The 21,255-nt window shown below is 38.5% G+C and overlaps 1 protein-coding gene across 5 annotated transcripts in view; it reads left to right on the forward strand.

Annotated features, from left to right (window-relative positions):
• Positions 1-16,582, forward strand: part of tbc1d30 (TBC1 domain family, member 30) — a 72,644-nt gene extending 56,062 nt beyond the window's left edge. For all 5 annotated transcript variants that reach the window (XM_038738580.1, XM_038738579.1, XM_038738581.1 and 2 more), the window contains one exon: positions 16,278-16,582. The gene's annotated coding sequence lies outside the window, so the exon portion shown is untranslated. The remainder of the gene's footprint in view (positions 1-16,277) is intronic.
• Positions 16,583-21,255: the final 4,673 nt, after the last annotated feature.

Genomic DNA, 21,255 nt, shown 5'->3' on the forward strand with positions numbered 1-21,255 from the left:
GTGGTGCTGTAGCAAATCTTTACTTCAGTCATTGCAACTTCCCAGGAGAGTATAAACGCAACACTGATCTATCCACCCCCATACAAATTGAAACTTTGTCAAAAAACCAGACAAAGAAGAAGTGATGGGTCCGATGTGAAGTCAGCTGTAGTGTTTTGATTCAGCATACACATAAAAATTGAGAAGTAGCTCTCATTTTAGTACAATTGACTTTTTCGTTTGCTTTCTTTTCTTTTTCCAGTAAGTAGAAGAAAACATACTCTAGTAATCCCTCAAGGGGAAATTCAATGTTTTATTTCTTTTAGTGAGTGATGTGAAGCAACTGTAGTGTTCTAAAATTGATCTGTTCTGCTTTTGGATGCAGTCATATGACAATTTGGGTCACATTTAAAGATGCTCAATGGAAAAAGCTAATGTCCCCTGATGAGTCATACATGATATATTACTTCTAAAACCAATTTTGAGGGGAAAGGTGCCTTTTTTATTTTTTCTCAGAAAACATTTACACTGTGTACATGACTTACTGAACAACAAAATGAACAAATAGTGAATATACACAGTAATGTAAAACCGTACAAAAAGTGCAGCCATAAAAATTACTTTAATACTTCCCGTAACAGAAAAGTAACATTATATGCTGAAACAAGGTATTTTTAATTGTAGTGCTATGAAATTGCATTGCATAATATTATGCATGTCCATTGATATAGTCCTTCAATGCCAATTAAGGGCACCATCAAGCTCTTTTCTTTAAAATCCTATATATGACTGTGTAATGATGATTTGACATGTAAACACACATGTAGCAAACAATATTGAAAATTGTGTTTTAGTCCTTCATTTTATCTTATTTTTCAGTAAAAGGTTTAGTTTTAGCATCTTAAGAACAAGAACACTTTTGCAATTGTGCACAAGAAAATGACTTGATTTCAGAAAATGCTTGAAACAAGTTGATTTGAATTAAAAACAGGTGAAATTATCTCAATCAAGAAAAATGTATTTCAAGAAATAAGATTTTAGTAAGAAATGTCTTACTAGCATGACTATTGTTTGCAGTGAAAAGAAAGATGACCAAATTGTTAAATAAACGATGGATGTAATATATTCATTTTTTTTTTCTCCACCAGAAGGTGCCAGTGTTCATGTAATGGCCTTTGGGTTTGCAGCATGCAGGCATATACTTGGATTATGTTGGGGAAAGCAATGGGGAAACCTGTGTGGTAATAGTAATAAATTGAAATGTAGTTTAAAATAAAAGTAATGTATATTTCATTCATGTTTATATTGTGACTAGTCTGTGTTATCTTTAGCATGATTAAAGGCTCAGATCTACTTTTCCGTCCATCCAGTGTATCCCTCCATCTATCCATTTATTTATTCATCCATCCATCCATCCTGTACAGAGACACAGAGCACTCCGCCTCTCACAGCCAATCACAAATCAGTAGATTAGATATTCTTAAGTGCAGATAATGCAGCAGCAGATGTCTGTCTGCCAAACATGTTCACCCTCCTCTTTTTTTAAAATTTTTGCCTGGACATCACATCCATCATGTTCGTCATACACTAAGTAATGGAGGTTGGTTTTACACGTTTGATTTGAAATGCACAGCAGGACAAGAAAGCCTTTGGGTGTTGATAAGGGTCATATTTACTTTTCCTTCAACTGCCGAGTGTTTAGCAACTTTCAGTGTCTTTTCCAGCGAGTGTAATTTTTCAGTCATGATTACTTATCATGCCCTGCGATGGATTGGCAACCTTTCCAGGGTGTACCCCGCCTTTCGCCCAATGTCAGCTGGGATTGGCTCCAGCCCCCTGCAACCCTGTACGCAGGATAAGCGGTTGACGATGGATGGATGGATTACTTATCACATTTCCCACTGTAAAGAATTATGATACACTCACTAGAAATTAAGTTGATCAGGAAAAACACCAGATGGCCATGTGAGACCTGTTAGTGTGTTTAACATAATATTTACTGTACTGTCATTTACTGTCTTCTACTATCCTGTCGTTTTATTGTATTCTAGTACAGGGTTCCTACTTTACTCTATCATCCTGTTCTGTGCTTCATTGTATTGTAGTGTATTTTATGGCGTTATCTGTACTGCCCTCTACTACAGTGGTTTCCGACCTATGTGTTGGTGCCCCCGAAGTTAAATGACATAGGAGAGGGGGAAAAAAAACCAGTTCTGTTATAAAATTGTGGTTAATATTCTGATGTTTCTAATACATACATTTTAATGTATTTTTTTCTGATGGGAGAGGTAATTAGCAAGATGGCAAATAAAATAAATAATATCCACTGACCGGCCACCTTATTAGGTACACCTGTTCAATTGCTTGTTAACACAAATAGCTAATCAGCCAATCACATGGCCACAACTCAGTGCATTTAGGCATGTAGACGTGGTCAAGACAACTTGACATTCAAACTGAGCCTCAGAATGGGGAAGAAAGGGGATTTAAGTGACTTTGAACGTGGCATGGTTGTTGGTGTCAGACGGGCTGGTCTGAGTATTTCAGAAACTGCTGATCTACTGGGATTTTTACGCACAACCATCTCTAGGGTTTACAGAGAACGGTCAGAAAAAGAGAAAATATCCAGTGAGCAGCAGTTGTGTGGACGAAAATGCCTTGTTGACAGAATGGGCAGACTGGTTCAAGATGACAGAAAGACAACAGTAACTCAAATAACCACTCGTTACAACCAAGGTGTGCAGAATACCATCTCTGAACGCGCAACACATCAAATCTTGAAGCAGATGGGCTACAGCTGCAGAAGACCACACTAGGTGCCATTCCTGTAAGCTATGAACAGGAAACGGAGGCTGCAATTCACTCAGGCTCACCAAAATTGAATAATAGTAAATTGGAAAAACATTGCCTGGTCTGATGAGTCTCGATTTCAGCTGCGACATTCAGATGGTAGGGTCAGAATTTTGCGTAAACATGAAAGCATGGATCCATCTTGCCTTGCATCAACGGTTCAGGCGGCTGGTGGTGGTGTAATGGTGTGGGGGATACTTTGGGCCTGTTTGTACTATTTGAGCATTGTTTAAACGTGTTGTTGTTGCCCACGTCCATCCCTTTATGACCACAGTGTACTTATCTTCTGATGGCTACTTCCAACAGGATAATGCATTATGTCACAAAGCTCAAATCATCTCAGACTGATTTCTTGAACATGATAATGAGTTAACTGTACTTTAACGGCCTCCACAGTCACCAGATCTCAATCCAACAGAGCACCTTTGGGATGTGGTGGAACGGGAGATTTGTGTCATGGAACTGCGTGATGCTATCATGTAAAAATATACCAAATTCTCTGAGGAATGTTTCCAAAACCTTGTTGAAAGTATGCCACGAAGAATTGAGGCAGTTCTGAAGGCAACCCAGTACTAGCAAGGTGTACCTAATAAAGTGGCCAGTGAGTATTTCTGCTAATACAAATGATGTCTTTTTAAAATGTTGGTGAAATATTTGCTTTCTGTCTTGTGAAATACTGTTTTTTCCCCGCTTTAGGCCTCTTAAATGAAACCTAAAATGGACCCGTCTGAGAAGGGACCATCACCTTTTATAGTTCACAGCTCTTTGGTAAATGACAAGGAGTCTCAGATATAGCAAACTTTGCTGTAAAGGGTCATAATGCAAACCGTTTGGGAGTACTCTGTTCTATCATGTACTGCTGTCTTTTGCTATATGTACTGCACTAAACTCTTCTGCCATGTAGTGTATCATCTGTACAAGCATGTACCCTACTGAACTATCTCTTCTGCTGAGGTTTACTGTCCTGTTAATGTCCTGTACTGACATACACTGTCCTGTACTCTTCTTTACTAATCCTGTACTATCCTTAACTCTCCTCTACTGCATTTTTAGTGTTGTAATGCCCTCTACTGTACCACATTAACCTATACTGTCTATATTATCTTTTACTTTCCTCTGCTGTCTTTTACTTTTATCTAATGAACTATAATGTCCTCTCTGTACTCGGCTATACTGTCATTTAATGCTATTTTTTACTGTAATGTCCTGTAATTCCCCCTCTACTGTCCCCTCATGCCTTCTACTGCACTGTGCTAATGGCCTTACAGCAGTATTTCGTGGGAGCTATATTTCCCTTTGCGGAACTGAACAGTAGTTCCTTAAACAGCCAAATATTATTCTTGGCTTGAAGCCCGTCATGAACTAGATGTTTTGAAACTGCTTTGAATTTCTGTGAGCTGACAGAAACTCCTTTTGGGATTTAAATAATTTTAAATATATTTTATTTACATTTACATTTTTTCATTAGTGGTGTTAGCCATATGCAGGATTAACTAAATAGTGTTGGCAGTGAATGGTAGATTTTTACTGCACAGTATGGAGGCTCTGTCGGATATGTTGTGCTGGCAGCATTACATCGATCTGAAACTGCATTTTGCTCATGCAAAATAGGCATGAATATAATTTGGTTTCTTCAAACAGGAAAAGAACAACTTCCCAAAAAGTTATTAGTAGGTCACTGTGTTGTATTTCTCAAAATTAAGACCACTCCCTCTTTTTTCATTTTATCATTTTATCTTTTCAGTCTTTTAATCATTTCATTTTTAACCAAAAATCTGCAGGTGTTTGGTTTGTTTGCAAAGATCAGCACCCCTTTTTTCTCCTCTGTAATGTGAAGCAATCCATCAGATTTCCTGCCAAAACCAACCTGCTGCATGTAGTGCAGAGGTCGCTCAAGGCCGACAATCTTCACAACAAGAAAAAAACCCTTTTGCATTCAGTCTGCTACCAGTTTATCACACACAAAAAACAGTTGCCATTCTGCAAAACAGATTTGAAGTTAAAAAAAAAATATATCCTAAGAAAACCATTTTAACATTTTACCCCAGGCATCCTCTAATTTATTTGAACCTTGATCTTTTCAGTGTCCACCCCGAACTTTCCTCTAAGTACATTCACAATTAGATTAATATTTGTTTTACCCACAGTGTGACAGAATCACACACTAGTATTTCAGAGCTTCCTCCACCACTTGAGTTTCAAATGTAGTATCTTTATAAAAGGTGTCTGCTCCAGTTCTGTGTTTTTGAACAAAGCCCATCTGTGCAGTATACGTTTTTACAGCAGGACATGTCATAGGGTCAGTTAGTCTTAATAATAAAATTGGTGATTCCAACACAAATCATAAAACTCTCTGCCAGCAGAGATCGCATTACTCTGGCTAAAGGTCTGATGGTGACTTGATATCATTTCCTCGTACAGCCCCCCCAGTAGGTGGTTTTTCAAACACTCTGAACTATTTTTGTGGGCAGAACCGCAAGAGTCTTTTGGTGGGTTTCCCCATGCATTGCGCTAAATTAATCCTCCAACAAGAGCTGAATTTGAGCAGCAGCAAATCCAGCAAAAGGCTTTTCTTTTCTCTAATCAGTTACCCTTTCTGTGGAGAATATGAATTCAGATGTGGAGATCAGTCGGAAAATCTTCTTATTCTTGCAAATTGATTCAGACTGATGATGAGTTTCTATTTATAAAAACTCACATTTAAAAAAAAAAAAAAAAAAAAACATCTAATTGAAAATGGGAGATATTAAACTGTTCAGTTGAATCACTCTGAGTGTTTCAGTCAGAAGAAGGATTTGACAGACAGACAGACAGAGAAAGAGACACACAGAGAGTGCAGGGCATGTAATTATAAAACGTTATTCTTTTGTACAGCATCAATATGGGATTGAGGGACGGAGCCTGTACTCCTTTTTTTTTTTTTCCATGTTGCCATGGAAACCAGCCCAGCAGCCAACCAGCTGCTGCAACAATCCAGAGAAACTCCCTCCTCCACCACCCAGCCATCTTTTACACACACGACCCCCCGTCTTCTCCTCACATTCGTATTGCATACCAGCACATGGATTATTATAAGCCGACTGCTGAGTGTTTTTACAGTTAAAAAAAAAACATACTATAAATGAAACTAAAAAGTAAACTCACACACACCTTCTACCTGATAACAACACACACACACACACCCGTTGCATATACTTGCGGTGCAGAGAGCTGATGCATAACTAAACTGTAACATGGCTGTGCAGCAGTTGATTCAGAATAGAGAGGCAACAGGAAATGAGTCAGCTATTTCAGAGCAAAGAATAACCTCAACAATTAAATGCAGGTAAAGTGAAATCTGCCTAAGTTAAACTTTTATTAATTATAATTTTTTCAGGTGAAGAACGGGCCTGTTTATGACCATAGAAAAGGACGCACACAAACACACTGAGTGCACATCCTGTGTGCGTACACATGTGCTCACAAATAGAGCATGATAATTGTAATGCCTTGCGTTAAACAGCTGGTCAGTCTTCGCTGTGTGGTATACAGTACAATTGAAGAGGACAACCGGTGGGAGGAAGGGGGATGAGGAGCAACAGAAAGAAGAATTTGAGAAAACGGGAAAAGAAAACACGGCAGAGAAAATTAAGACACGAGTATGTGAGATGCATAAATTTATGGGCAACTTGCACATCTCAGTGGTGGAAGAAGTAGTCAGATCCTTTACTTGAGTAAAAGTAATAATACCTCAATGTAAAAAGATTTGATTATAAGTAAAGGCCTGCATTCAATATTTTACAGGAGCAAAACTACATACATACTCTCACCAACTATCAGAAGTAGAAATACTCATAATGCAGAATACATTAAATACAGTATTTAATATACTGTGAATTATCATTGACTTGTAAGCAGTATTTAAAGTTGTTGCTGGTTGATAAGGAGCTCATTTGAAGAACTTTATGAACAGAAATGTGTTATGTGTATTGTGCGTATAGTGACCACAGCCGCCATTTAAATGTAGTGGAATAAAACGTACAGTATTTTTTTTCTGACCAGTAGTGAAGTATAAATTGGCATAAAAAGGAAGTACTTACGTAAAGTAAGAGTTTTCTTATAGAGGGTGTATATAGTATCTCTGTTTTTTTATTTTTTTAAAATTGTGCTTTGTAGTGTCGATAGTAGACGCATATAATGTATATAGTGTTCTATCAGTGCTGAAATTATTAGTCATCAACTAATTTGACAATCAGTTGTTTGTGTCATCTATCAGTGAATGATGCAAGATATTTTCTAGCTCCAGCTTTTTCTCTTTTTTTATTATTCAGAATTTAATATATATATTTTTGGACTGTTGGTTGGACCAAACTATTTATTAGATTAAGTCACATCGGCCCCAGTAAACTTGTAGTGGACTCTTTACATTATTATCAGAATGTCTAAAGACCAAATGGTGAATGAGAATGGAAAATAATCCATAATGTTAGATGACTTTTCTATTCTACTCATTTGTAGTTCTTTTTGCTGCTGTGACACTTTACTCTCCCCACATGGGATCAAGGAAGTTGAAGAAGTATTTATTCAACAATCTTCCTTTGTTATTTGAAGTCGAGGAACGTTACTTTCCAGGTTCTACAGACTAGTGTTTGGATCAGAAAGAAACTTGTCAGAAGTTGATGACACTGACGGTCTGATATCTGATATTGAATAAAAGTCCAGGATTAGCCAGATTTATGGGCCCAGTCTTAGTTTGTTATGTATGCTAATGTGTCGTCTGTGACTCCAGTGAGGTTTTGAATTTCCCTGACGGAGTGAAGAAGAGGAGAGCTGTGTCTCATCGACCTTCCAGGGATAGAGACCCTCCTGGGCCTGGTCTCACTGGTCTCACATTACTGACAGCCCTGCCCCTAAGGGCAGAGCGCCCACACATATATACACACAAACACACTTGCGCTAAGCCCCCTCTGTGGTGCTGGTCACTGTGACAGAACGACATGACACTACTATCTCTGATGATCCACTCACTTTCTTTACAAAGCGGTAAGGTAGCTGATGGGTCCACTTCAGACATCTTATTGTGTGAATCCAGGTCAAATTGTGACTTTGTTTGTTTGGTGATTGTTGAGGTCTAGAGTTGAGATATAACTGTATTTGCTCAGAACAGTTTTAGGTGGAAATATTGTACAAATACTTAATTTACTCTGCTAAAATCGTGTGACTGCTGTAGATAGTTTGTGTTTAAAGATTTTACAATGTTAGACAAGCTCATAAAATATGTCTGTCGGGTAAAAAACAAAAGCCTTTCAGAAACTCTGAAAAACCTTGCCTTGTTTTTAGCTCGATGACACGATGCATTTTAGACATTATCTTAAGAGCTTTAGAGGATGGTTTCAACCTGTAGAAGAACAAATCGCCTTTCAACTAATCTGAAAGCCTGAAAAAGTTAATTGAAAAACCTTAAATTTCATTGTCTCTCATTGATTCTAATTCTGAATGTCCTTATTGATCGGACAGTCCTTATTGATGTCAACACATAAATTATGACTTTTGGACTGTCTTCTGTATAATTTTACCACTAACACCTTTTTTATATTATTGTAATGGAGTGTTTTTCCATTTTGGTGTTGCTTATTTTACTACTTACTGGTTAGAAAAAGAAGTTCAGATTCATTAAAAATCTGGTAGCATGTCAGTCAGTGTCATCCACCTCTGATATGATGGATATGAGGCAGTTTGATTGATTACACACTGTGTGTATCTCACAGATCAATATTACACTGGAAGGCAAAGGAAAAACCTTAACATGGAGTCACTTCCTCTCAGAAATGTCAGTACAGTCTCACTGAAGTGTGTGTATGTTTTTACAGTGTCAGGGCTGACCTTAGAGGGTAAGTTCGATATTTTTCAAGGACCCATGACAATGACTTATTTGGTGGATGTGTTGCAGTGGGAATCAAAGACAAGTGTCTAATCCACTGCTCCATCGCAACAACAGCTAAATGTGCAACATGAAATAATTGAGTGTATAACTAAATAATATATCTAACTTTAAAATTAGTTCAGTAGTAGTTAATAGGTTATTTTTAATGAATAAGAGACAGCAGCAAAGGTTGTCGCCTGTGTAAGACCTGGTGGCCTAACTGTTAAAGAAACAGTTGTATTATTCCAGAAACTCTGATCAAACAGCTGATCAGTCTCTGTCTGTTGATAAACTATAGGGAAAAAGTTTGACATTTCAACTCTGGCGGTGTGTGCGTGAGATGAGAACGACCGCAACAGTTTCACAGGATCGTGGGAGTTACACAGAATGGTTACTTCGCGAAGCGTTCGTTTGCCTGTCTGTTGATGAGGAGCGCAGAGCGACCCTGCTGATCCAAGCCGTCTAAAACGGCCTTATATAAACCCTGTTTTTTTTATAACTTGCCAAAACCTTTAACATAAGGACGACTTAAAAAGCGATCATTCATACAGCAAAGTGTATAGGCTATATAGGCTATATGATTATCAATCGACAACAAAGTCAAAGTAAACATTAGAAAGCGTATAACAACCATTAATCAAAACTTAGGCCTACCCAATTTATCACATCCTTATTGTCAACTCAGTGTTGGGCAAGTTACTCAGAAATAATATAGTTATTACCTACTAGTTATTTAGCATATCCTCCTTAAAAAAGTAGCCTAATATTAGCTACTCTACTACTGGGTGATATAACGCCACTCTCTCCCAATGAGTCCAAGCATCACTGGCAGTATTGGCCGGAGTTTCTTTCAGAGTTTCACGTTGCTGTGTTGCTTTAGCCGATGCTTAAATTAGCCTAAGTATAGATGTAGAACTGTTCGCGGTCAAAAACTTTTTGCTGGTCACACAAATTTTTCAACGGACGACCGTGTTCTGTGCATCTTAGACTGTGACACAATAATGGCAATAACGTTACAGCTGTTGAAAATCATCTCTCAAATCTTCTGGTTAAACAAAAAGGACTAACTGTAGGAATCCTTTCCACAGTGTTGTCAGACACTTGTAATAACAATCTGAGCCTGTCGGTGGCAAAACAAGCACTTTAGTGGACGCACTTTGACAGGCGCAATTACCTGCAAGGATTGCATTGCAGTACTGTTTCACTACTGCCAACTGCAACGTGCTCGCACAGTGCTGGACCAATTTCAAAAATGTTGTCTTAGTCACATAGACACACAAATGTGGATAAATATGTTCCAGTTTGAAAAATACCAAACCTCTGGGGGTCTAGGTGTTAACCTGCAAAACCACTCATACAAATACAGGCAATGTTGCTTCAAAAAAGAGAAGGCAAATCAGCTGTTGAAGTAACTGCAGCACATTTAAATTATGTTTTTTTAATGTCAATGTTGATTAATTTGCGCTCTCCACTATAAACAAACAACTATTTTTACTCACTATCTGTGCATCACCAAAATAAATGTTCCTCTGATGCGGTGTCAGAAAATGGTCAGAAGGTCTGTGGTAGAATTTGCATGTACATCCTCATCATTTTGTGCACTTATTGTCATTAGCTGCCACTACAAAGTCGATCCACTGTGGATTAAGATAATAATTTTCCTGACTTGAATGTGGATGCAACTCACCTCTAAAAAAACAAAACTGAGCTCTCAGGAAGCTGTCAAGTTGTCATGTGAATCTGAGCATGGCTTTACTTTTACCTTACATTTTACAGAGCACGGTGGAGGAAAATTGAATCTATTTTCAATCACTTAAGATATCAAACACTCAAGTCACAGCTCGGTCTACATATCTGGCAGCTTCATGTTGAGACACTCTGCTGCAATTTAGTTAAATTAGCAGAAGTATCAAACGCTGCAGGACACTGAAACTCGATTACTGGTTTTCTATTTGCATTTGCATGAATATTTTAAATTTACAGATCCTGAACAAAGCACAAAATAGTAGTCATTCCATTTTTATGTTTTTTACTTACATTTTGTTACTAAACAATAAAACCAATGTTGAAAATTGCAAAATGAGGAAACTTCTGTGAATCTTTTTTTTTTTAGCATTTCCTGTGTCACATTATTCAATGTGAATTTCCATGTAGGCAGACTGCTTGGCCAACTCCTAATTATACCTTTCTTTTTCTTTCTTTTTTAAATTCCCTCCCCTGCCACCCACCCGCAGCACTCAAACACACTTCTTTCTTCCCACACCAGTCCTGTTGTGTCCCAGTACTCTGCTGTCTCTGTTCAAAGCAGCATTTTATTTCCAGTTTTATCATTTCATCAATTCCCTCATTGATAGCATCAACCAATGCATTACCTTTTGAAAGAGAGATGAAGGGAGCAGAAATGGATGAATTTATACCCTCCCTCTGCTTCTCTCTCACTCTCTTCACATATCAGATGTATGCCTCGCTTGGTCGAGCCAGGCATATGGAAATGGAGCCGTAGCAGATGGGAGGGAGTCCCACAGGCAGTCCAGATGACTACTGAATAATGAACAATAGAGAGGAAAGTGCTCTGTCGTATAAACAGAGGTGTGATGTTCAAGATAGGCCACCGTTCAGCCCTCGCTAAACATTAATCAATGGTGAATCGTGTCTCTCTGTCTGAATCACATGAGCGCAGCATCAATTTGCCTCCACTCAGACGTCTATTAGCTTATCAAAAGCTCAGGGAGCGCATAATTTATGAGACATGCTTTGCTGGATTCAGATTGCGATCTGTTGATGCAGGCGATACATGCATCTCTCAGTGCAATTCATTAGAAATAAAGACAGATTATTCCCAGAGGGTAGGAATGTGGAGAAGTTTGGACTGTCTTCAGGAGTGGAAATTAGCCATGCAGAGCAGACTGTTTAAAAATGCTGCTGCTGGTGATGCAATTTGAATTTCTAGGACCATTTCTTTTATTTGTTGGTGTGTATTTTTTATATTCCTGTGGATACAGGCCAAATGTAGAGGATCACATGGAGAGATTTCCATTGCAGCTACTGAATTATGCATTTTGCTCACAATCTGCAGTAAAACAGCAGTAAATGTGAGGTTTTATGGTCCGCCCCTCCAGTAGAAAACAGCGAGAGATTCCTGTTTGAGCTGCCATTTTGAACTCTGATTTTAAACACACATGCAGTTATACATTTGGAGAGATGCTGGTATGAATCTCGTGCTTAGTGAAAGTAAGGACAGACTTGAACACTAAACTCTAGGCAAGACATCTTACACACACAGTGGCTTAGCTACTGTTTTTAAAAATTGTTTTAAATGCAGACTTATGCCTTTTAGATGTATACTCTACTTTTGAGGTTCAACTTTTAATTAACATCACTACCCCAATCCTATGCGCACTGGTGTATAGGCCAGTAACTTCCTTAAAGAGTTTTCTGATCTTTTGACATTTATGGCTTCCTGCTCTAACAAACTGCTTATCATTGGGGATTTCAATATTCATATGTGTTGCCCATCGAAACCGATGGTTACCGAGTTTTTATTTCTCGCTGATTCTTTCGGACTAACACAATTGAAATTATTGCTACTGGTGTCTCTGACCATCTCATGGTTATGTTCATTTCCACTTTACCATGTCCCCTTCCCGCCTCATTTCCTTGGCCGATCTGTTAACTCAGCCACAGCCGCAGCCGCACACTTCTCCAACATCTTCATGCACACTTATTTACCTCAGATCTCAGATGCCATATCTTCGAACGCTGACACTGAGGAACTAGTCACTCTCTTTACCTCATCCTGCTCTGACACACTGGAATGTGTAGCTCCTTTAAAACTAAAAAAACCCAAGGTGAACATTGTTGGTACCCCATGGCTAAATGATTCCACTCGGGCTTTTAGACATGATTATAGAACGGCAGAGCGCAAATTGAAAAAAGACAAACTCCAGGTCTCATATGAAATCCTAAGAGACTGCTTAAACCATAAAAGTGCTGTTAAGTCAGCTAAGGTACAATATTATGCTGAACGAATTAACAATAATGCCCATAGACCTAATATACTGTTCAAAACTATCAACTCCTTCCTAACTCCGTTGCTGGTACCTCTGCTCCTTCTACTGAAAACTGTGTAAAGTTTATGAACTATTTTATTGACAAAATTGACAACATTAGATTTCACATCATTCCCTCAGACTCTGACCCCATAGAAACCAATCATCCAGCTAGCTGCCTCCAGAAGTTTCAGACAATCTTCCCAGCTGCTGGAGGTGGTCATGCATATGAATTCAACCTAATGTCCCGTAGAAATGATTCCATCACGCCTATTTAAGGAAGTCTTCAACACTATTTGCCCTCTTATTCTGGCGATAATTAACAGTTCCTTAACCAATGGCATTGTCCCCTCCAGTTTTAAACATGCAATTGTGCAACCCCATTTAAAGAAACCCAGCCTTGACTCCAGTGATCACAACAACTATAGGCCCAATAACTATAGCTACCATTTAGTTCCATTATCTCCTGCTGCCATTAAATGCGGCATCCCTCAAGGGTCGATTTTAGGCCCTCTCTTATTTACACTATACATGGTTCCGCTTGGTACTATTTTTGAGAAGTACAATATTTTGTATCATTGTTACGCAGATGATACACAGTTCTACATACCAGTTACACCTGACAGCACTCACTCTCTGAAAAACCTCTTAAACTGTCTGACTGATATCAAAAACAGGATGGCGAGGAACTTCCTTCAATTAAATAAAAATAAAACTGAGGTAATTCTATTTGTCCCTGATAGCTCTGTCATTAGCTTAAGTAATTCACTTGGTCTCCTGACTACAAACTTGCACAATGTAGTGAAGAATTTAGGTGTTTTTATGGATACTTCTTTGAATTTTAACAAGCAAATCAGTAGTGTCGTGAAGGGCAGTTTTTATCAACTTAGAACCATAGCCAAATTCAAGCCATTTTTATCCCATAGAGACCTGGAAACAGTTATATATGCGATCATTACCTCACGGCTGGACTACTGTATTTCCCTGTACAGTATATGGGGCTGACCCATTCAACACTTTCCCGACTACAAATGGTTCAACATGCAGCTGCAAGATTTTTTAACTGGAACAAAGAAAAGACAACACATAACTCCGGTCTTGTCTCACCTGCACTGGTAAAATACAATAATATTAATAATTGATTGATTGATTGATTTTATTATTTGTTTTTAAAGCCCTTAATGGCTTAGCCCCACAATACATTACTGATATGCTAAATCCATATTCTGCACCTATGTCGCTCAGGTCATCTTCACAACAACTCCTCTTAGTCCCCTTCTCACGCCTTTCAACCAAAAGCCGCTTTTCGACCAAAGGTACCGGGGACTTTTATGTCCCCAGATCTCTTTTCAAGGAACTAAAAGGTTCCTTCAGCCCACTCTTTTGTGCGTTTCCACCATGGTCTAAAGACCTGCGAAGATTAGGCAAATTAACCAGCTGACGTAGGCTGTAGCCATACAAAGCGATGCACAGGCATCATTATTTGTAACCACTATCTATGAGCAACATTTATAAATGAACATCAGATTTCACTGGAATATAATGAAAAACTACAGGCGTAGCTTGACCATTAAAGCAGCTTTTTTGTGTGGGAGTATAATGTAGAGACACATGATAGTTTGCTACACATTTAATAGTAGCCAAATAAACTGGATAAAGCCATAAAGTTCTTAAAATTACTCCAGCACAGAGAAAGCAACACAAAAATAAAATCGCACAGTTTGGAAAGTTATTAAAACATTTCCAGCTGACAAAAGCTGTAGATCAGCTGCAGCAGTTGGAAGAACGGGATGTTTAACTAGCTTTAATTACCTGCTGTAATCAGCTGTTCCGCCTCTTTAAGGGGGGAGACCGACTTCTGCTCCATGTAGAAACTTCCCGGCTGATGAAAACTTAAAACAACAACTTCGGACCCAGTATTTAGCGTAACTCCATCAGCTGTTTACTGTAAACACTGAGCTGCAGCTGGCTGCTATTTCCCAGCTATAAATTTAATGCCGACATACGATTTCAGGCGGACAAGCAAGACTTGTGTGGATAACAAACTGGCTAAAACCATGAAGTTATTAAAATAACTGGCACAGAGAAAGCAATACAAAAATAAAATTGCGACAATTTGGAAGGTTATTAAAACATTTCCAGCGACAAGAGCTGCAGATCAGCTGCAGGACTCGCGTCTGTGTTGCCTGAGCGTCGGAGGAACGAGCTTAATTACCTGCTGTAATCAGCTGTTCCGCTTGTTTTGGAGAGGAGGAGACCAACTTCGGCTCTGTGTAAAAACCTCCTGACTGATGAAAACTTAAAACAAGAAGTTAGGACCCAGTATTTAGCGTAAACACACCTCTGCACGCTGGCTGCTATTTCCAATATATTTAGTGACAACATATGGTCTCAGGCGGACATCGGCGAGACTTGGGTGGCTATTTGACTGTTGATTGTGATTTATTGGTTTGAAAACAACGGTGGAAAAGAGACGAGCAGTTGTAGAAAAACAGCCAACATTTTCCAGTTAAAGCCAGTAGCCTCTACTCGCCCATTCAGAATTTCACTGCAAGGCAAGACCCAACCCCCCAAAGTACCTGGTACTTTCAGAAAGTACTACCCCCCCGAGCAGGGACTTTTTAGGGGATAAAATGAAGACCCCAGAACTACATTTAGACCCTGGTCCCTCTGGTGGAAAAACAGTGAGTTCCTCCAAAGGTTCCTAGTTCTGGGGTATAGTTCCTTTGGTCGAAACGCAGCTAAAGGTGACCGGGCCTTTTCTGTTGCTGCCCCCAGGCTTTGGAAAAGTCTTCCATCTAACATCAAGTCCTGCCCCACCATTGAGAACTTCAAATCTAATTTAAAGACCTACCTTTTTTCTCTGGCTTTTACCTGATTGTATTCCTTATTTTATTTATTTATTTTAATCCATTTTAATCTGACATGGTTCTTATTTATTTGCTTTTAGCGTCTGTGAATTTTATCTCTACCAAGTTCTCCATATTCCATTTTATTAATGTGTGTTGGTGCACTAGTGTTTTATTGTGTAGTTGGATACACAGTGGTAAATACTCTTTGTTCTTTTGTTCGTTTATACTTGTATTTGTGTGTATTGTGTTGGAAAGTACTTTGGGTCAACTCCTGTTGTTTTTAAATGTGCTATATAAATAAAGCTGAGTTGACTTCACACACACAAACTGCCCTTCAATGACTTTCACCAGCCAGAACAAACACCAAACAGAACACACAAAGTAGTAACCAAAATAACATATGATATGGTACATTAAAATGGTTATAAATATCCTACACCTGACTTCACATTAGATATCACGGCCTGACAGCATAACACATTTATTCTTTATCAGCTTGTTCCAGGTTCCATGTTTGTTAAATATTCTAGGTATCTTGTGCATAATGTTTTACACATTCAGATGTTTAACTTGACACATTTTGTATGTTGGAAAATTTTGAATCTCCACTAGAATTATAAATAACTTACTGTTTGTCTTTAACAGTGTTTGGCTGCACAGCATGTGTGTGTGCTGACTGGCCCTGTCGGGACAGTGGGAAGAGGATTAAAGAGGTTAAGTCACATGTTTACACCTCAGCCAGCTCCATTCGCTGAACAAGCTCCAAAAAGCTTGTAAGTGGATCTGTAAGCCTTCATTATTTTGTTACATATACTGTTCCCAAAGATAAAGAATGGTCTTTGTCCTCAAATACCAATTCTTTTCACATTAAATCATTGTATGTTATAGCTAATAGCTATATATTTAAGAGGACATGATGAGTACATAATAAATCGAACACTATAACTCCCTGTGCAGCTCAGCTTCTTTATTTCTATAAATATTCTGTTTCCATGACTATTATTTCTGCAGCACATATTTGTGAATCTGGCTTTCCAGGTTTCAGTGGAAATATCAAACACTATTCAAGTATTCTTTATAGAAATTAAAGGCCACTGCTTGATCTGGAGGTCCCTAAACTTCACACATTTAGTTTTATCTTCACCTCAGACGCTCTTCCACTTGGTCTGATTAGTTGTAATTGTATAAATGATAGATACAGTACTTCAGCATTATGATCATAATGTTTGCCCCAAACAATGATACATCAGTGGCTTTTTCTCAGCTAAAAAAAAACTCGCTCTGCAGTTGCTGTCTCTTTGATCACACCTCTCAACCACAGCTGACTGCAACAAGTTCACACATTTACTGTCTTGTGCTACTAAAAGGCACCAAACAAGGCAGGTTGAGAGAAAGGAACATTGCAACACCTCATCAAACAGCAACTTGTGAGAGGCTGCGTGCGCTGAAACACTGATTAGATCTAACTGTTTTTAGAGAGGGTGGATTTCTGCTTTAAGGCTTTAGTGAACAGTGAAGTAGTTCAGTGGTGAGCTGACAGATCGAGCCTCGTCTTCATCACATCTGATTGTTCTGTCTCTGTTTCGAGCCTTTAAACTCACTGTGTGTGTGTGTGTGTGTGTGTTACCATGACCTACATTTCAAGTCTGCAGTGCAATGCAAGTGATGGTGTGAGAGAGAGAGAGAGAGAGAGAGAGAGAGAGAGAGAGCTATGGTTAACCATACACCTTGCCTTCCCCCACATCCACTCATACCTTCACAAATACACACAGAAATTACCTCCATCCAGCTGGGTCCTGTCACACACTTTGGGTTTGAGTGTAAATTGTATTTTTTTCTGTGCTCAGTACAGGTTTTTAAAAGGTTGATACCAATTTGATTTGGAATAGTGATATGTGTGAATTAGATTTGACCTTGTTTTGTTGTTGTTTTTCAGAATTCAAGACCCCTCTTTTCTCTACTGTCAGTCATCATTGATCTAATCTTTAAATTCCTGGTGAGAGATTAGTTCATGAAATGATGATTGATTACTGGTGTGGATTGATAATGGTTGGACTCTGTTTTTGGTGTATTAGTTTCTATTTTACATTCCCACCCAGTATTTTCTATTTTCTCACACACACACACACACACACACCTGAGAGATTACATTAAGTATATATTTTGGGCATGAGAGATGACTTGAAATGAGGTGAGAGAGAGATGAAGGACGACTTGCAGGCGTCCCGTTTGACAAATTTGTTCGGCCTGGTTGTAGCCTGTGGCTCTACTAGAAACATAATGTTGTCTGTGGTATATGACTGAAATGCTGCATTTTCTGTCATCTTAGTGCCTACAGTAGCTAAGTTTCCATGCAAATTTAAACCGAATTTCCAGAAAATCAGCTAAAGAATTAATGCTAAATTAATTCCATCCACTACTGTTATGTGAGTATTAGGAGTTGGTCCATTGAGATAACCAGTCGGTGCCACTAATTCTCCATTCAGATGCCATTAAACCATTGCAGAAGAAGAGGGCCCAACGAGATGACGTAATTAAGGGCGCCAGTCAAGCTCAAACAAATGTGTGGAATATGTAAAGGAAATATTATATTTATTTCATGTATTCATTTGAGGAATCTTAAAGTCTCCTCATCACTCCCCAAACAGTTGTCAAATACTTCATTTACACTATGATTTATTTGCTTTGTCAGCGTCCATTGCGCTTGTTTTCTTCAAGTGCTCCACTCAGCCAAGCATAAAAACATTTTTGCAAATCCGACTTTTTCTTTTTTTGTTGACTTTCAGGTGTTTTCACTAATATTTTTATGCACAAATTGAAAATGCACATATAAATAAGCCAAAGTATTTGACTAATTAAAATGTTGCCCCGATGGTGGCGCTACAGGAAATCTACCATCTAAAATAGGGAAAAGCAGCAAATTCTTTTAGATGAGAGGCTGGTAACCGAGAATGTTTGTTGATCGACTAAGTGATTAATCAGTTAAAGGTTCAGTGTGTACGTTTTAGTGACGTCTAGTGGTGAGGGTTGTGAATTGCAACGGCAAGTGTCTCTTGATGCATTCACATGCTCCTCGGATGGTCCCATTTCCTGAGTTGTGAAGTCATTCTTCTGATTTCAGTGTGTGTTCCTGTGCTTTTAAGTAGGAATGTGGACGATACTGTAAAGAAGAAGCAAATCAAAGCCACCGCTCACCCCTCACTTTCCGCGCACGCAGGAGAAGCTACAGTGGCCAACACACACTATCGGCTCTTGTGCTAAATAACAAGTGTGGGCCTCCATTTGTCCAAAATTCTCTACTTTTCTTACTTCTAATAAACCAGTCAACTACTGCTACTAACGATACTTCATCTTCGTCTTCTTTTGTATTCAACGTAGTGACAAAATGCGCTCTGTAGTGCAGTTTATCCATTTGTGCTACCGTAGAAACATGGCAGCGCATTAGGCGACACATTAGCCACATCATTATGTAAGGTCTTATGTTATGGATATTATATTGCATTTCTGTCACTAGATCCTCCTAAATATGACACACTGAACCTTTAATTGAATCACACATTTTTTTAAATTATAGTGAAAAACCTCAAATTTGCCTTAAAGGCGTTTACAATATGTAAAACCAACAAACACCCTTTATCCTTAATCGTCAAGACAAAACTCCCCCAAAGAACCTTTTTATTGATTTAACGTCAGATCACGTCAGTACTAATCACGCCATCAGTTTCAGTCTGACTGCTCATATATGCCATAGCCTCTGACCAAAGAAAGTAGATCTTTGTTTGACTGATTTTAGCACACACCTAGTTTGATCACTGAGACTGGTGGTAATGCTGTGTGAAGAAAGTATTGTTGCTATGGTTACCTACAGTACAAAATACTACAAATTGATTTAGAAATTTTTGATTTACAGTTTTTAACACATCAGTGGATTTAATGACGAGTTTGAGCAGATATGTCTTTAATATAATGTAGCTTTTACTGCAATTACTATGTTAGACTCGGGCACACATGGCAAAGTTGTGTGTTTGCTATGTTAAATTATATAGTGGCATATAATTCAGCTTGACTTGGAAGTCGGCCTCTGTATGTATTGATTATTTTTAGGACAATGTTCTGAGTGCTGTGTACTTGCAGACTTTATTTTCTAAGAGGATGGAAAAATTACCTGAACTCTGAAACTGAAACCTATGATTGTAATGATAACATGATCACTTGGCTGGCGTCTTACCAACATGTTTCACTATGAGTGTAAAATAGATTGCTTACACTCTTTTTCTCACAGCAAATCCACTAATGGATTTTCACACCATGTAATCATTTAAGTTAATAGAGAGCGGATTCTGCTGCTTGTTTTATTAAATACCACAGTGCACATGTATTGAATGACAGGATCATAAGTTGGGACTCTTGTTTAATTCCTATTTTCTCACAAACTGTAAGTGTTGGCATGGGTGACAATAAAATATATAAGGAGAGACAAAAGTCAAACCAGGCAGACTTATCCAAAAAGGGGTCAGGCAGATGTGCAACAAAAGACTGGAATGCTTTGGTGTAAACACAAAAGACAATCTGAAAAGGAATGAACGGAAATGGGCCATGATATACAGGGTGGATCTTAAGTCTGTTGATTGCATCCACGTTTCCCTCACTCGTCTTTTCCTCTTTCTCTAAAAACATATTTCCTCATTTCTCCTCTCCTCGCATGGTTTCCTTGTTTCTCTACATGCATCTCTGGTGGGAGGGACAAAGACGCAAGGAAACCATGCAAGGAGAGAAGAAACGATATGTTTGTAGAGAAATGAGACGTCCTCTCCTGAAGCGGCGTCCGTTTCTGACGACGCTGGCAGGTGTGGATCAGCTGTCAGTCAGCTCTAACAGCTATAGAGACTTTTGATGGGAGTTTTTGTCTGCACACGTGCACTGTGCTAATTCTAATAAAGGCTCACAGTTATCACTGCCAGAGCAGCATGCTTTCTCTCGATAGTTGTTACCTGTTTAACAAACGCCTGTCCATGATTAACAACCTGCCTTCTGTATTGATACTGTGTACTCTCAGGATCATTCCTACTGGCAGAATGCATTTCTATTATTTATTTATTGTTTGCATCCGTCTTCACTCCGGTATGAAACTCCTGTGATGTTGTGATGTATCGGATAAGTCCGATCAGCTGCAGCATCCATTCCTTGCTCATGGCTTCTCAGAGATCCCTTCTCGCTACTCAGAAAATAAAAGTAAAACACAATTGCATGAGCGCATGTTTGCAGCCAGACTAGATTCAGATAAATAAAGATTAAAGAAGAATAAAACTGTGTATTGACAATAAAAAAACAAAACTTAGCTACCACTCTACTTAGCTTAGCATAAAACTAACACTTTTCTTTACAGGCACATGTATCCAAATACTGTAAACTTTTTCCAGACTCATGTGGCAGTAATCATTAAGGCTGAGTTTATTACAAACTCTCTGGTTAAAATAGCAGGTGTATTATACTCCCACACATTCAAAAAAAGGTTTGTAGGTTTAATTAAAAATATCAAGACAACTCAAGACAACTCATGAAGTTCAATGGAATAAGTTCTATTAGTATGTGTTGGCAACTACTGAATCGACTGAAGGATAAC

The sequence above is a fragment of the Micropterus salmoides genome, unplaced genomic scaffold (genome assembly GCF_014851395.1).
Source record: "Micropterus salmoides isolate LMB-PRFRI ecotype aquatic unplaced genomic scaffold, ASM1485139v1 Ms_hic_scaffold_23, whole genome shotgun sequence".
In the NCBI taxonomy this organism is placed as follows: domain Eukaryota; kingdom Metazoa; phylum Chordata; class Actinopteri; order Centrarchiformes; family Centrarchidae; genus Micropterus; species Micropterus salmoides.